The 17,027-nt window shown below is 38.0% G+C and overlaps 1 protein-coding gene and 2 long non-coding RNA genes across 6 annotated transcripts in view; 2 read left to right on the plus strand and 1 right to left on the minus strand.

Annotated features, from left to right (window-relative positions):
• The window catches only part of LOC124171538, a 247,714-nt gene that overhangs the window by 123,765 nt on the left and 106,922 nt on the right, over positions 1-17,027 (minus strand). The window lies entirely within an intron of this gene.
• On the plus strand, positions 572-4,529 carry LOC124171540. Its single transcript, XR_006867824.1, has 3 exons — positions 572-801; positions 890-984; positions 4,034-4,529. It is a non-coding gene; the product is annotated as an uncharacterized LOC124171540 (long non-coding RNA).
• LOC124171541 lies at positions 7,609-14,518 on the plus strand. The gene is made up of 2 exons (XR_006867825.1): positions 7,609-8,019; positions 14,195-14,518. It is a non-coding gene; the product is annotated as an uncharacterized LOC124171541 (long non-coding RNA).

Here is a 17,027-nt window from a genome sequence, read left to right on the forward strand (position 1 = left end):
ACGTCTCTACGGTCTCGGGGAAGATAGCAAGGATTCTTGCTAAACACAATATTCGTAGCATTCACCTTCCTCCTGGCAAACTCCAGGATCAGTTAGTACGAGCTAAGGACCCTATCGGTCTCAAGACAGCCGGCATTTACCGCATTCCATGCGAATGTGGTAAAGTGTATATTGGAGAGGACCATTGAGACGAGGGTGAAGGGGCATCGACGCCACCTCCGACTCGGACAGTTTGAAAAATCGGCCATTGCTGAACACTGTGTCCAGGAAAATCACAATATCCACTGGGAAGAAACTGCCCAACTCGAAGAACACGGGGCTATTGGGACCGTATAACTAAAGAAGCCGTGGAGATCCGTCTTCACCCCAACAATATCAATAGAGATCGAGGACTGCAGCTAAGTAGCGCTTGGAACCTGGCATTAAATAGGACGAGGAAGGAGGAAAAATCCCGGACCAATCAGAGACCACCTAGGTGAAGGAGGAGGGTATATATATCGAAACACCGCGACAACGGCATCATCAGCCCTGAGGATGTTGGGAAAGTCTCCCAACGAAACGTCGGCCTACACCATGCAGACCCTGACCCGGTTGGAAACCCGAGAAGCTTTCATCCCGTCCAAGTGTTGGTCCCCACACCCATCTCGAAGAGATCCCTCGTCCAACAGTTGGATCCCACAGCCAACTCGATGGAAAGGGCGACTAATATCGCTTCTGCGTCAATCATCGCCATAGCGACGGACTCCCAAACAGTTCTTATTATAAACAACTCGTAAGTGCACACGTTTGGCGCGCTTGGAGGTAAGTAAATGGGTTTTAAGTTTCCTCTTGCAAGTGAGAAAATATTGCCATTCAATTCCAATTTTAATACTTCTTTTTATACTCTTAGAGCACTTAAAGACGAGATGATAACCGATATGGATAACCGAGCTAAGGATTTTCTTGATGCTTGGGGCCTGAACTGTCTCGTGGAAAAATTTACCGGTGAGTTTGGCTATCGTGTTTCGTTTTTATGCGGAACTCTTATATTATTTCACCGTTCAAGATTTTATCTTTTGGGTTGATGTTATCCTTAGGTAGGATATTGTATTTTTTAAACCTTACGTTTCCTCGAAAATAACTCCGGTCAATTTTCGATGACTACCCGTATGAATTACGCATTTCGTTTCTAATAAAACGAATGCATTTTAACTTAATTAATGTGTACCACAGTATCATTAGTTCTGAATGAAATGTTTGTATTCTCATTTAATCCATTGACGAAAAGTTTCAAGTAGTTTTCCATTAGATTTCAATTTCAATTGGATTGAATTGCAAGTTCATGCACACCGGATAACCTGAGTTCCACTGTACAAAGAGAAATGCAGATACTTATGCACTAATTATGCGAACGACTCTACCCTAAATGTATATAATATCAAAGTGTAATATCGGACACTAGCTTCTTCCAGAGACCTCTTTATTCATTTCATATCACAATTTCTTATTCTCCTCTCCTTCCTTCCAGCTCATATGTAAATGGCTTCCCTCTCAACAATTCCCTCTCTCGTTTCAACAACTCCAATAGAGTATGTGCACTCGGGAGGAATACGACTGAAATGCAGTTTATTCGATAAAGTGTATCGTAAATATCATTACTTTCGATTAACAGCATTAATTGTTGCTTAGTTGGTTTAATAATTACTATTTAATATGCATTGTTTTCGCAACGATATTAGGCAGACGAAAACGCTCATCTATTGGCTCCTCGGTATGTGACGTCATTCTGGTCTATCTCATCAGCGTGCAAGGTGTTTATCGTGTTATGATCGTGTTTATGATTCAATAAACTACGTGTGCATTGGAAAAAGTTGGTGGATCTGATCTGTGTAATGGGAAATACGTTTAAGTGCTTATCGTGGAATCAGGTTTCGTGAGGGTTTCTTCAAATAATATCCCGAAGGTGGATGCTTCAATGATTGACCGTGCTGATTATGTTGGACTATACCTACATGCCTCGGCTCGAAGTTTTAATGTTGAACTGGAGCTTTTTTGTTGTCTTGTCTCATTCATAATAAAGAGAAATGGACGAAAAACCTCATCGGAAATTAGGTCTAACATAAGTGAATTAAGTAAGATTGTTTACACTAGGTAATTGGCCAAAAGTTTGTTAGCACGATTCGAGGGTTTACGGAAGGAAAAGTGCCGGTAGGTAGATAACTATCGATATTTGTATTATTGTCATTTCAAATACCGATCATAATTTAATTTACCTATTTAACTATTTTCTATTCTATTATTATTTAACCTACTGACCCGCGAAAAATAATTTTTCATGTTCAGTTATGGCCCGTGGTGACTGGATGAATATCCATGGTTAATTATTAAACTGCCGTTACTGAGCTGGGTTCTTCTTCTTCTGGGCTATTTAAGGTTTTAAACGTAAGCACAAATAACTGAAGTTACATTTTGGTCCAGTTTAAGCAGTAATCTGATCTTAATTTCTAAAAAAAAGCACTTTCAGTCGACGTATTTGTTCTTTCGTGGAATTAATGTATTCAAAAGCAGAGTTCTGATTATCTCAATGTTTCTACAAGTTATTTTCAGTTCGCTAACATAGATATGTCAGTCAGATGTACATTTTCTTGGTTGAGGTGTATGAATAGCATTTGTGAGGTATGTCTAAAAATTGGTTATTGAAAACTTGGTCCGGATGAATGACGGAAATCTCTCGGGCTGGAAATCAAATGTTTGATAGTTAGATCAGACGATTACTTTTCATTCATTCGGTTTCAATATGCTTCTCGAAGCATTTGTTAGCACAATTTAATAATTGGTTCATTTTATATTTCTTCACAGCATAAGTTTATTGGTTTTCAAGGTACAAGTGTCTTCTTATGACCGGTTGTGCTATCCATTAAGCGAGGAATCCCTGCGCGCGGTGCATTTCCAAAAAGTAGTCCCGACTTGTGATACGTAATAATGAGCTTATTTCACATTCGATTTAGAAAATATTAGCATCACTGTGTTTGGAATTAAATGACAAACATTTTGAATACCCAAACTATCACTTTTTATCGAAAATTAATTTTCCGTTTTTTAGTTAGTAGTACGGGTACACTTACTAAGTTAGTTACTAATTAGTGACTTAGTTTTCACGAATTAAGTCGTACTATTTTCAAGGATCATCACTGTTTAAGTGTCTCTTAATTTTAATGTCACTATAAATCTGCAAACGAACGCAAATGCGAGAACCGAGGAGTAAGAAATACGATTAGGTAGTTCGAGGTAGAAAAGTTGATAGTCTTGTCGTCAGCGTAACCGAGAAACAAATGAATTAAAAGATGTAGATGATGGCATGTACACACTTTAAATCTAGTTCATAAGGCATTCCATGGCTTCTTTCCAAACTCAGTATACGCTGTAGAGGGGCTCACCCTAAAGAACAAGGAATGTCTGAGAACACGTCGAACAAAATGACGTCACAGCCTTGAGAATATGGCCGACTGGTGTTTCAGCGCATCATTAATTTTGCAAATTTTAATAATTAATATCTCGCTTAAAAAGTACCTCTCTATTCTCAGACTCGGAATTTAGCCTAATTGAGGTGTAAATTCTTTTTTAAGATCACTTCCCAAAAATGTGCACATACTCTATTGGCAACAATCCAAATATAAACATCAAATAAATAATAGGAATCAAAACATAAACATAATATCAAACGTTACAATGCGTATGAACTGCAATATAGAGCTGTGTATCACGAAATTTAGAACTCAAATCGAGGATATATAGACCTATATACTATGGTATCCATATTACAAGGTGTAACATACCACAGAATTTTTAAATAATTTTTCTCCTGATCTAGCTATTCTTGATGTTTACATGTCAAGAAGTTACGGCTGATTTATGTACTGTATAAATAGCTTAAGTTATGAGTAGAAAGTAGCTTCCTTTTCATTTAAAACGTTGGTAACTAATTGCAAAAGAGTATAACCAATAAACATAAAGGCTAGTTTAATTATGTAAATATTTTATATATTTATTTCAGTTCCTTAGTGGAAGATTGTGAGGTGTTGATGGACACTGTGAACTTATAGGAAAATTCCTTGTGAGTTTGTGTCAGTTTGCCTTGAGGTGCCTTGGGTGAAAAGGAAGTTCACTCGTTACCGAAGTGGAAAATGTGTTGCAGTTGGTTTCGACGATTTCAGCCTTCCTGAATTTGGAAAAGTGGACAGAATAATTTCCAACGAAAATGATTGAGTGTTTCGTCTACAAAGCTCTGCACACCTTGGATTTCGACAATTTTTTTATGTTTACGAAGTTCTTGAAACCAGCATAGTAAACTACATCAATGTTGAAAACTTAATATCTTTTCAGCCTGTAATTTATGTGAGAATGCCGGACTATTGCAGCAGAATTGTATGCAGCCTTCAGATATTGTGTAACAAAATGTTTCACCTGAAAATTTGATTCTTTTTAAAAAGTTGCCTCATTTTTTAATATATACGTTTTATTAAAGACCACTGCTTTCTTATATCATTTAACCTATTTGCATTATTTATGGCATTCAATTCCTCATGATAGTGATTCGAGGTGAGTAAGTCTTCAAGGTAACAAGTTGCAGTAAAAATTATGAACCCCAAAATTTACTCTAAGTAAACATTTTATTTTTAAAAAGTGCATTTTCTGACTCTAATGTTCGTCGGAAGTGGCGGAATTAGTACCACGAAAGGATATTATAATGTTACTTTCAAATGGTGGCACTATTAATAATATGAAATATTACCCATTCATTAAACGCTTCGGTAACAATTTCGCAAGGTTGAGGCATCCAATATAGATGGACGTAAGACCCAACGACGCTGACTGTGGTATCCAACTATCTACATCTATCTATCTACAAATTACCCTGCGAGCCACCTCTAGGGTGTTTGGCAGGGGGTGATCAATCACCAGCATGCAGCATGCATTTGGACTCCCACATGCACACCACACCGTCCAAGAAACGTCCCGTATAATAACAAACTATACTACTATATGCTGTTAGAAATAGAATATAGAATAGAAATTCAGAAACATGCAGTAAGTTTTACATAGAACACGCAGTTAAAGGCAGTTGAATCTGTGAAATATCTAGGGGTTAGACTCAATAATGATCTATCGTGGAATAAACATATTCGAGAAATAACGATTTGGTTGTCACAACCATTTCTCACCCAGCCATTTAAAATGGCTCCCTCATCCAACTAACTGGATGGGGCCATAGCAACCATTTAAATTGGATGTGGGATCCAACTATTGGATACAACAGCCAATTTTTTCTTTCAGTGTATGCTTACCAAATAATGATTCCCCGCATACAATGACAAACTCAAACAACACGCCCAATTTTGAGACAAATAATGCTGCTTTTATGTATCGCAAAAGCATTCCTTGCAATTATAACTTTATAGATATGAGTAATTTTAAATCAATTTTTAATCGTAGCAGTAATTAATCGTGTTGAGAACTCTGGAAATTTTGGTACAATACGAATGAAAAATAATGAAAGGAGAGGTAAGTAACCGGAAGCATATTATTGCAGTCCATAGTTATACTTAATAATTGAAATACCATACATCATTAACTACATTTGAATCAATCAATCTGATATCTTTAAGTGATTAGTTGTTAAATATTTTGATAAAATGCTGTCACAGATAATTTATTCATTGAAATTTAATTTTAAAAAATACCACACAATAGAGAAAGCTGATAATATGAACTATTCGAGGGCTCTTCAAATTCTGCTGCAGGCAAAATCGAGGAAAGTAATGCAAAGTTAGTCGCTCTTCTATATAAACGGAGCTCTCTCTCTCTCTCTTTTCTGTAAATATTTCATTTAGGATTAAAAAGCTTACGGGTACAATTACGAGCGATTCGGAATTTTGGTGTGTTTGAATCACTCGTAAAAATTTCACTCGTAAAAACCCTTCGTAATTATCTGACTCGGTAGCCATCGGTCGAGATGATTACGAAGGATTGACTACGATGGATACCAAGTAAACAATATGGCGGACTTCATGATGTTAATGTACGCACATGAGAATTTTGATGCCGAGGATTTAATTGATGAGAGAACACAGCGTAATTTCAGGAGAAGAGGAGTCGCCTTTGAACTGAGTGAAAAGGAATACAGAAGCCTTTTTCGCCTCAATGAACGCTGAACGCAAAATCTGATTGACGCCATACATCTCCGAAGCTTCACGGACATCAGCTGTAAGTTATGTAAACAAAGTAAGTACACATGTTTCATGTATGAATATTTATTTTTTTATTCATAGAAATTTTACAGCGATTTCTGCTGGTGATCCAACGTTAAATAAGATTTGAAACGCGAAGAAGTCTAACTTTATTACCGCTGATCATGACATTAATTTTAAATCGGTGTATTTGAATTTGCCCCCAAAACAAATACACCGATGCGCGCAAAGCGCGTACAATGTAAATACGTTCACTCGTTGTTTTCTCAACATTTTCATTTCTGCAGGGAGGGTTATGTGGTGGAGAGTCAACTTCTGGTTGTTGAGAAGCAAATTATGCCTTGCTGGAATGATTATTTACTCAAACTCGATAAGTGCAATTGAATTGTTTTACCGCTCATCCTAAATAATTCGTTTAAAAGTGTTTTAACAGTGCTAATGTCCTTCCGTTACCGTATTTCGCTATTCTAGGATAAGTTTATTCATTGTTCTTCAAGTTAGGCTTTGAACTTCCGTATGAGAACGGTAGTTTTGCGAAAAGTATCCTCGGTCATTAGTTTCTTTTGACCGGACGTTGATTACTATAGTTTTATTGTGTTACTAATTCCGAGCATTGGTATCTTGTATTTAATTGTGTAATATGGGCGTCATTACATATTAGCTTATATCTAACTTAAAATAGCTGAATATATAACCATGAAAATACATTCAGGTTGTTTCTCACTCGCGCATGTAACCGTGTGTATCGATAACTGTTCAACTTTGCCTCAAGATAAACATTCATTTCATTACAGGTATTGGCTACTCTTACCTTCAATGCTGTTGGACAATAAGTGCCATACATAGCTTATGATGCATATATGAACATGGAGAGAAGCTTTTTGTACCGGGGTGTGGAAGAGGTGACAAAAACTATAAATGACTATCTCTTTAACAATGGGTGACCGTGGACCATAGCCAAAATTCAATATCATAGCGCTGGCGTAGGTATATTCTAACTTGGTTTAAAAATTTATGAACGTCCGTGAATAGTGAACGCAGTAGACTGAATGCTATATTTCTTAGGCAAGTATGTATGCGTCATGCATTAAGTGGTTGGTTTTTACTGGTTATATGTGATGTATGTTTTCCCTTTGAAAATCAGAGTAATAGATGGAACTCACATTGCCATGGTGGCATCTCTAAAAAAATCATGTAGTGTTAAAGGAAAGGGATTATTTAAATTATAACATATATCATTTGATTAGTATGCAAGTGGTGAGTTCATGTGATTTAATAATATTTTATTTTGAAGCAACTAGGGGCAATTACTTTTTAGAAATATACATTGTAACTCATTACCTGCTGAATGATATTTTAAGTGCCTAATGAGCTTCTTACATTGACTTACCCAACTGGTTTTCCGAAATAGAATATAATTATTATATATCCATGATTATACAAATTGAAACCATGCATATCTGCTAAGATCTATAGCAATAGATCCTCAAATAGCTATGAATAGCCTTAGGAATGGGAGGCATGTTAGGATAAGATTATTTTGACTCATCTTACCTTGCTTTGATTTTAATGGTTTCTGTTCAATTTTTTAATCTTAAGGATTTGATATGTTGCTTTTCTGTTACTGTTGTATTTTTAATTTTTCAGATTAACTCAACCAGATTCTCCCAGGTTCAAATTTGGGTGAGGCTTATGGAGAACCCCTACTAAATCGTAACATTTAAAATACTAATCCAAAGGACGCTGTTCAGTGGTTGTTTGGTTGACGAATTATTTCAATGGAAATACTCTGGTGTGCATTTTTCTCAGAATACCAATCTTTGTATAAATAATAATTCTTAGATCTACCAGGAAGTCTACCATCAGTAAAGGCCTGGTTACATGATACATTAACATGCACAAGTTAATGCTTAAATGATTGAATGCGCGAATGAACATGAAAATGCACTGCATAAGCACCAAACTTGTGTGAACGCAGGAACAGAAAATAGAACCTGCTGTAATGTGGTTCATGCATTTGTTTATGTCCTGTTCCAGTCCACCAAAATCGTTCATGATTTCACGCATTAACTAAGTGTTTATGTACTGTGTAACCAGGCCTTCAGATTGCAGGATAAACCGCTTGACTCCTTGGTGACTTTTTAATAAAAAGTTTGGACTCCCACATGCACACCACACCGTCCAAGAAACGTCCCGTATAATAACAAACTATACTACTATATGCTGTTAGAAATAGAATATAGAATAGAAATTCAGAAACATGCAGTAAGTTTTACATAGGTTAGTAGGCTACACTACAAGTCATGCAATCTATTTACGCGTTCTATTGCTGCCGTTATAATCTGTTATTGATCGTGGAAAAAATGACATTCGAAATCTGTCTGTTCTGCAATCTATCTCTCTTATTTTTTTTTATATGATCTGATCTGCCGTAGTACGTTGGCGTACGCAAGATATGGTTAACTTCGTCAGAAAAGACACTGCTCTTGAATTTATCTAAAAGGTTTAGTCTATTTTTCAATCTACGGTCCGACAGAGATTCCCATCCGAGTTTATCTAAGAGGTCAGTTACACTAACAAGACTATCGTAACGACCTCTTACATACCTGGCAGCTCTTCTTTGCACGCGTTCTAACTCTGTTATTAAGCCTTTTTCATGAGGGTCCCAAACACTGGCAGCGTATTCCAAATGTGGTCTAACGAGGGAAAAGTAGCTAATTTCTCTCACTTTGTCGTCGCACTTTCCTAATATTCTTTTAACAAAACCCATTTTACGATTAGCTTGACCGGTTATTTCTCGAATATGTTTATTCCACGATAGATCATTATTGAGTCTAACCCCTAGATATTTCACGGATTCAACTACCTTTAACTGCGTGCCCCGAATGACATAGTTACGCTGTAGGGAGTTATTCTTCTTCCAGAAATTCATTACGACGCATTTTTCCAAATTTAATTCTAACTGCCAAACATCGCACCAAGCTTGGATAGCAGCAAGGTCATTCGTTAGTTCATCTATATCTTTGCTGGAACGAATTTCTCTGTAAACTACAGCGTCGTCTGCAAATAATCGTAACTTACTCTGCACTACTTCGCCAATGTCGTTTATATAAAGAAGGAATAGGAGTGGGCCAATGACACTACCCTGAGGAACGCCAGAAGTCACTCTAACCTCAGTGGAGACTGCACCGTCTAATACTACTCTTTGGACGCGGTTGCTCAAAAATTCTCTAATCCAGGAAATGACATCTTCGTCTAGACCATAAGATTTCAGTTTTATTATTAACTTTCCGTGGGGTACTTTATCAAATGCCTTTTTGAAATCAAGAAAAATCGCGTCTACTGGAATGTTGTCTTCCCCGGAGACTAAAATATCGTGGGCGAAAAGCGCTAACTGAGTTTCGCACGATCTGCTTTTCCTGAATCCATGTTGATTTCCCATTAATAAGTTTTGCGCGTCTAGGTGTTTCATTACCGAGCTGACTACGATGTGTTCAAGGACTTTGCAAGAGATGGACGTTAAAGATATCGGCCTGTAATTAGATGGCTGTTCCTTGTCTCCACTTTTAAATATAGGCGTTACATTAGCGATTTTCCAGTCATTAGGTACTTCGTGTTGCTTGATGGATTTACTGAATATTAACTGCAAGTAGGGGGCAAGTTCTGAGGCTAGTTCTTTATATACGCGAGAAGGGATTTCGTCTGGACCAGGTGATTTATTTGGACTAAGCGATTTCAATATATTTTCTATTCCGAGCGTACTAATGTCAATAGCTGGCATTTTATGTATACAGGTATTGTCGTCGGTCTCGGGTGAGTTTTCGGAAGGCTCCGTGAACACGCTCTTAAAGTAGGAATTTAATACATTGGCTTTATCGTAACTGCTTGTCAACACATCTCCATTGTCGTTTCTCAGCGAACATACGGTAGATCGTTTACCTTGAACTTCCCTAGCATATGACCAAAATGCTTTTGGGTTATCCTGTAACTGCTCTACTAGTGTTTTTCTTTTAAAATTCGTGAACGCATTCCTGAACGCTTCCTTCGTGGCGGCTTTAGTCATCCTATATTTTTTAATTATTAGCTCGCGTTCATTAGCGGATAAATCCGTGCTGACTTTTTTCATTTTAGCATGACACGCTCTCTGTCGCCTCAATGATTTTCTCACTTCCGCGTCGTACCATCTCGGTTCGCTGCCTTCTTTTACTATTTTACTAGGGATGTAGCCATTTATTCCCGAAGTTACGAGCGAAAGAAAAGCTTTCCAAGTATTCTCTACATTTAACTTTAATACTGATTCTTGAAACTCGGGGAAAGCATTTTTCATATGACTCTTAAACCCATCAAAATTAGCTCTTTTAAAAATGAAAACTTTACGCTCTTTTTTAAAGTTTACAGCGGTATTTAGAGAAAACTTTGCAGTTACTACCCTATGGTCACTTATTCCTTCGACAGTGCCAACGTTTATTACCTGATGTGGTATATTTGTCGCTAATAAATCAAGAATATGTTCTCCTCTGTTTGGTGCGGATGCTATTTGAAACAATGAATTAGATGTAAAAGTGTGTAATAAAGCCTCGCAGATCACTTTATCCCTCCCACCAGGAATGAAGCAATAAGTCTCCCAATCTATAGAAGGTACGTTGAAATCTCCACCCACAATCAAGTTTCTTTCAGGATACTTGGATGCTATGCTGTTTATTTGATTTTGAAAATCCAACATTGACGTTATATCTGAGTTAGGTGGTCTGTAATACGAACATAATAAAATAGTTTTGAATTTTGGACATTTAATTAAACACCACACAGATTCAACGCTGGTCTCAGTTACGGTTATCGCTTGGCTGACGATTGAATTCTTTACAGCTATAAAAACTCCGCCCCCAACTCGATTAATTCTATCTTTCCGATAAACAGTGAACGATTTTGGGAAGATCTCATTGTCTGAATCATCATCTGTTAGCCAACTTTCTGTTCCAAAAATGACGTTACACTTCGTACTATGAATTAAATGGTGGAATTCGGGAATCTTATTTCTTAAACTACGGCAATTAACCACAGCCACGAATAAAACTTCGGAAGTAGTAATATTGCGATTCGGGAATAATTCTGATTTGCTTTTGTCGAATAGACTATTCACAGGCTTTACACCGCTGATAAATGGAAATGCATGTCTTATTGACACACTATCAAAATGACTTGAGCCTTGACTGCCTTTGAACGTGTTGCTCGACTGACGATTCTCGTGATTAAATGTAATACCTGAAACGCTGATTTTTCTCTCTACTTCTCTATTCTCATTTCTGGAAGAATCTTTGTCTGTGAAAAGTTTTGAACTTACCCCTTTATTTTTCAACCCACTAATATATCTACACTCTGCCCTACTCTCTACTCTAAAAAAGACCTACAGTGCTCAAATATGCTACTCGCTACACGACTAGCCGACTCGGCCGTGTAATGGACTCCCGAACGGTTCAGAGGGATCCGACACGATCGGATTGCCGGCCTAAGGTCCACGAAGGAGGCTCCGATGTCCGTGCAGAAACGACGCAGCCTCTGGTTTATGCCTTCCACTCGGCTCCAAACCAGAGAACCACGATCAATCCTCGGGACAAGACTACAAATCGAAAGCTCAATGCCGACTCCAATGGTCCCACCCACCTGCTTCACTTCGGAATTCAGATCCCGGAGGGAATCTAGAATTTCCTCAGATCCACGGAAGGTGGCATCATTGACGCCGACATGAGCCACGACCCGCAGCCTGGAGCACTTCGTGCCCCGTACCGCCGCACCAACCGCCTGCGTCACCTGAGGAACACCGCCACCAGGGATGCACCATGACGTTACACGGTCGCTTACACCCTCGCGGTCTGCCCTCTCCCGTAACGGGACCATCACACGACGGACATTGCTACTCCCTAACACTATGATCCCCCCCTTCCCACTCTGACGCCCCTTCCTAGGTGCCGGTTTCGGGGTAGGAGTAGGCACGTCAGGCACCTCGGAGTTTCCATCCGACAGCAACTGGTACCTGTTCGAGACGGGGACGGGATTTGCCTCAGCATCCCCCAAACCCCGTCTTAGAGTGACACTACCACCGTCCCTCCGAGACACGACCCTCCAAAACTCAGATTTACGGGGTGACGTGACCCCGTCATCGAGAGATGGACCTCGAGGAAGGCTCTCGATCGACCAGCCGCTATTTGCAATCGGGCGAACCCGTGCAGCCCCTGTGGCACGGCGACCTTTCGAAGAACCACCCCTCGGACCATTCCCCTCAGCGGTATCAGCCACCCTTTCAAACTGGGCCCGAAGTTCCCGCACCATCGTCTCCAACGCGGTAATGCGGTCTCCGAGAGCCTCGCATTCACCGGCGTTTTCAACTCCGGCAACGGGTGACCTATTCGAAGGCATCCTATCACTATCGCGACTTTGGATTTCAGAAAAGCTTACCTGACGGGAGATACGCTTAATAGATATTTGAGAGAGTAAAACAAACCGATAAACTTACTAGCTTGTCTCTTTTTAATAGATATTTACGCTTAATAGATATTTGAGAGAGAGTAAAACAAACCGATAAACTTACTAACTTGTCTCTTTTTAAACGTAAATAAGGGAATGTAGTTACCTGGATATGGATTAAGTCGATTAATGGGTTTAAAATTAGAAAACTATATAGTTCCAAAGAAGACTAATTAACGAAATTAAGATATAACTTAACGTGGGACAAATAGATTAACGATAATAATCAACAAGAGAGCAAAGACGAAACTAACTAGCTAAAATATAAATTCCCCGCAATATGATCCCCACGAAAGAGCAAAGCTATAAAAAGGGTGATAGACTAACAAAAATGTATAAATAAGGGTAAATAAGTAATAAAAGTACTAACAACAATATATAAATACGCGTAAATAGACTTTAAATAAATAAGTATAAATAGACTTTGGATAAATAAGTAAAAAAGAGTATATGAGTCCTTGAGATAAAAGTGTGATCAGTTGCAATGCGTTTGGTGAAAGTATATCCTAACACATGAAAAACGCTAACAAGGCAAAAATATCAAAACCGCACTCGAAAATGCAATGGAAAATAACTGAAGAAGAAAAAGGTCAACCTCCTACCCTCTAAATAGTCACTCGAGTTTACCGAAAGTGGAAGAAACGGATTAGCAAAAGGGATTGATAGCAGGGGGGGAGGTGTGCCTAGCTCTTCAAGGACGCAGGTGTTGTTTTGAGAGGGCTAGGAGTGAAGGGGTGAGTCAATGACTAACAACAAGAGGGACGGAAGAAACTACCTGTGTTTCAAGGGGAGATATGTGCTAAAATGACCACTACTGGAGAACGGAACGAGAGTTTTCAAGATCACAATGAGAGTGCTGCGCTACGAAAATTACAATAAAAATCCTAACAGTCAAAATAGACCTCAAAACAACGGTAAAACAAATAATATATGAAAAGCTTTATAACAGAAAAAAAATATATTAAAACAATATGTATATATATCGTTAGCCTATAATAAGAATTAAGAGTTAGGATTACACACCTGATGTAAAAGAAAAAGGGCAGCTATCACAAAATTACTTAAATAATATTAAGACACTATTCCGATAGAAAAATTAAATCTAAAGCAGCCAAATATATATTCTACTTAACGACCGTAACACCAGATTAGTAAAGGCGCAGCGACACAAATAAAGATAACGTGCAAATAACTATCATAAGATATGAAGGAATAAAAACTTTACTGATTCCACATGATGATTAATTGTGTCTGACCATGGTTTTGTTACAGTGTAACATGTTCAAGGTGAGACCTTTAAAATGGTAAGCTGCAATGAGACCATGGTAGACAATTAATCACCATGTGATAAAAGCAATGTTTTTACTCCTTCAACTGCTACCTTTCTTACTATTCCTCAGCTTATACCATTTCTGCTTCATTTTCTATTTGGTTTCCCTCCTTAGGTGTAGGTATGTCCACAATGGTATGCAGCGGAGATTACTTTCTGCCAATGAGAATGGAATTACTCATTAATTTGATGATTGCTTGCATTATTTGTCTTTTATGAAAGTGATTAATGAGGATCATAGGTTTTCCATCCATAATGGTTGTTGATACTCAATATTCAATAATAAATCCATTATGGCCTACAAAATTTTATATTTCTATGATATGCTGTACTTTCTCAACTTCACATTAATGTGATCCATGAATGTGATGTATACCAACACCTTATATAACGTTATTTCTATTGCAGTACATCAACGATACTATGTGTTGTTCTTTTCTTTGAAAATAAAGACAATTCCAAGCCAAGATGTATGTTAATGATGCTATTTTTTATATAACCTTGACCTTGTATAAGATAAATTTAAATGTTCACCTATAATAGTGACAAACCTAATGGATTAGAATAGCATTAATTTTATAACAGTATCTTTTAGAAACCAAGATGAGTCGTAGATTGAGCCAATAGGATTAAGCGAGAGGCTAATTAGAATATTTTTGAATAGGAGAGTAAATTTTTTGTAACAATTACATATATTGTGTTTCTTACCCTATTTAATTACAAGAAATTAGAATTGGGCATGAATTATATATGCACTGCATTAAGAATATTCTTGCAGGTCTAATTGCATACTAAACCCCTACGTAGATCAAACTCTATTTTATCTTTTTCACATCTTAAACCTCCCTCCATTCCTATTCACCTTCTACTTTTCTTTTCATTACTGGAATTTTTTTATCTTGAACTTTGAAAAAATGGGCATTTCTCTCATTGCTCCTATCTTCCAGCATTAATTTTTGTCCTAGGCATAATTTAAGTTGATTAAAATGTGCAGGGGGATAGAAACATGTATGAGTGTTAGGTTATGGAAAGTGGATTCAGCACAGAAGTAGTAATTCTTATGGCACAGAATAACTTTCAATGAAAAACAATAGGCTGGAAAGTTCACACAAACACTAAATTAGAGCTCAGAGCTAATTTCAGGCTAAAATCTAAAACCCCAAGAGGAAATGGCCACATAAGTTGGGCCATTTTGTTGCACATACTATGTAGTAGCACATACAAGGTGTATAAGCTATTCCTCTTGGGATATTATGCAAGACTTGCTTTAGAGTCGCCCGCCTCGTCTTGAGAATTGAAACATCTACATCTACATCTACAAATTACCCTGCGAGCCACCTCTAGGGTGTTTGGCAGGGGGTGATCAATCACCAGCATGCAGCATGCATTTGGACTCCCACATGCACACCACACCGTCCAAGAAACAATGGTGCTTGGTGTGGTAGTTTGATTTGAGGAGGAAGTGAGTGAGCTTGAGTGGGGATTAGAAATTAAGAGGGTCTGAATAATTATGGAAAGTGGATTAGAAGTGGAAATAAGTGTTGAAACACTCTTAGTAGATGTGGAAAGAGATTTTGAGGTTTACGGGGTCGGGTCAAAGGAAGAAAGATCACTTGAGTCTACGTATTCACTATTTTTTTCTTTATCTACCTGGCTTTCTGGTGAATTCTGTTGCTGAAATAACCAATGATTCTATTTTGTGACATACTCAACTTAGCTACACTTGGGGTCTGCTACGCTAATGCTAGTATTACCTCAATATCAAAAATGATTAGTATTTCCTGCAAGTCTTCATGCCCGTGTGTCGCATTCTTCCGTATCAGTGCTATCATACATTTTTTAATATGATTAAGCTCACTAAATTTAAGGGCTCCACTCCCAGTCTGGGTGCCCTCACGATTGTAGCACGCTACTTTAGAGGCAGATTTCAAATCTTGCCAACGCCGAGGGAAAATTAATTAATCACAACAAATGTTATGAGATTCTTTAATGGCAATTTATGGAAACATAGTTTCTCAGCAACATATACGATGCTACAAAATTTTCCATTATTGAGTAAGCAGTTATTTTTACGTTTCATTTAAGCTAATCACTCTGTAAAAATAATTAATATATAAGAAAACGATCATTTACCGAAAAATATGGATCAGATATGGAAGAATAAGAGGCTAATGTAACGTAAATAGAAAGAACTAATACGCTTAATGGTTTATTAATAGAAAAAATAAATCATTCATGTCGCAATACGTTTCATTTTATATAGTGTACCTTCAATGAATTGCAGAAGCATATATTTCTGCTCAGCGATAACTTCATATTTACGCCCTTGTTTACTTTAATTTACGCCATGCTACTGAGGAATCCGTAAACAAATGAAGGAAATTACAACGTTGCCACAACCACCACTCGTGATCCATCTCATTACGAAGGCTCCAATACGACTTCGAGACGAAAATTTCAAACACACCAATTACCCTTCGTGTTGGTGAGCACTCGTAATGGACCGCTCGTGATGGTGAGTGAGTGGAATTATTACGAGCGATTCAAACACAACCCCCTAGCGCGCCAATCCTTTGCCGATTACATTTCGTTTCTTTTTTGTTTCGGCGATTCGGCGAGTGCCCCGTTGAAAGCGACTCTTGACGCCCCCCTCCCGATCGAGTGGGAAATGAATAGCATCCGCTTGGAATGATCGTTCGCCGTTCGGGAGGATTACACTGGAGCGGCGGAAATAAAAAAAGACGCTTGAATAGCACTCACTCGGTGAAAAGGAAAGAGGAGAGTTTGTCCACGAAACACCGATGGTTCTTGGTTTAGAACAAAAACATCGAGAGTTTTGGCAGAGTGTTGTTTTGTCTGCGATTGCACAGAGAAATGTGCCGAAAATAAATATAATTAACTGAGTCGAATAACGATGAGATTTCTCGCTTGCTCGAGGTTGCGCAATG

The sequence above is a fragment of the Ischnura elegans genome, chromosome X (assembly GCF_921293095.1).
Source record: "Ischnura elegans chromosome X, ioIscEleg1.1, whole genome shotgun sequence".
Taxonomy (NCBI): domain Eukaryota; kingdom Metazoa; phylum Arthropoda; class Insecta; order Odonata; family Coenagrionidae; genus Ischnura; species Ischnura elegans.